Genomic DNA, 1536 nt, shown 5'->3' on the forward strand with positions numbered 1-1536 from the left:
AAGGTTTATTGTGCGTCAAGAATGGAAGGTTTAGCAGGGAGAGCAGGGTTTGTAAGAATAATGCATTAGTCAAGTCGTTGTCTCTTTGCAATATGTCAGGAAAGCAAAACAAGCTGATCAGTGTCCTAAGACAAATGTCCTCCTGAAAATAACTGAGTAGTATTCCTGGAGAAAGTGGACGTCCACCCTCTTGAGGCAGTTCTTCAGGAAATACAGTTTCTATTAAATTACTCCCTCAATTAAAAAAAAATAAAATAAATAAGAAGGGTCTGAGTTTTATACTCAGAGTACACTCACTACAGCAGCCACTCCGAGGAAGGAAGACAGGGCAATCTACTTCCATAAAGATTTACTGCATTGGAAACACAATAAGGGTCACTATGAGTCTGGATCAACATGGTGGCAGTGGGTTGTTTTTTTTTTTTTTTTCTGGTTACATAAAAGGAGGATCTGATACAAGAATTTTCTATATTCGTGATTTTTCTATGAGTGGATTTTCGGACATTCTTCTTCTTGTTCCCAGGATGAATTTTGAAATTCAACAGCTCTCTGTCTACATTCCAGACCCCTAATTCAATCATCAAGATAAATGACAGATTATGAGCCGATTGTTATAGCCTGAATATAACTGATTAGCTTACTATGCAATTAGAGGTTTTTAGAAATACAGTGGGAGCTTTTCAGCCATTACTGAATTAAACCATGAATACAGGTGCCTCTGGCTGGAAGCATTAAGTAGGCAAAATGGCATGTGTATGCTTTTTACAAGACTTTCCCTGACTTGGAGTATTTACAGCTAGCCATTTCACTCCACTGAAAGAAATTTATCAGTACTCTCTGATACAAAGAACGAAAATATTTTGACTGCAGCATGATCCAAAGGATAAGTCAATGGGTCCTACACCTGAAATGTTTTATACAATATGGCTTTGAAGAACCCCAGATCCAATAGCACTATGCTCCAGGTAGCTGTAATAAAACCTACCAATTTTGATTCTGTTCTGCTTTAGATCTTTCCAGCTCCTCATCCCTCAACAGAATAGCCTTCTTGACATTTGCATGGCCAGTACCTAACACACTGCAGTTTGCTGACTAAATATCTAATGAACGTATACTGCTAATAAAATATCCACTGGACTTAGATGTCACCGTTCTGCAAGTAAGGGAAAAACATGTTTACAGTTATTTTTCTCAACAGCCACTGCTTCTTCCTGAGTTATCTTGCTCTGACAAACCAGCAGCTCTATCACTGTGTTAGGCTGGGTTCTCTAGAGAAACAAAAGCCAGTAAAGCTTATATAGAGACAGAGAGAAAGAGAGAGAGAGAAATTGATCTTAGGAAAACGGCTCACACACTTATAGAAGCTGGCAAGTCCAAAGTTCCTGGATCAAATGTCAAGCTGGAGGCTTTTTCACATCAAGCTGGAGGCTTTTCCCAACTCTTGCAACCGCAGGGGCTGAGGAGCTCAAGGCTGGCAGGCAGTGCACCGGCTGTTGACTCCAATGAATGACGAATCCAAGATCTCCAGGCTGAATG

Source organism: Orycteropus afer, unplaced genomic scaffold (genome assembly GCF_000298275.1).
Source record: "Orycteropus afer afer isolate SDZICR_OR568_19922 unplaced genomic scaffold, OryAfe1.0 scaffold00736, whole genome shotgun sequence".
In the NCBI taxonomy this organism is placed as follows: Eukaryota; Metazoa; Chordata; class Mammalia; order Tubulidentata; family Orycteropodidae; genus Orycteropus; species Orycteropus afer.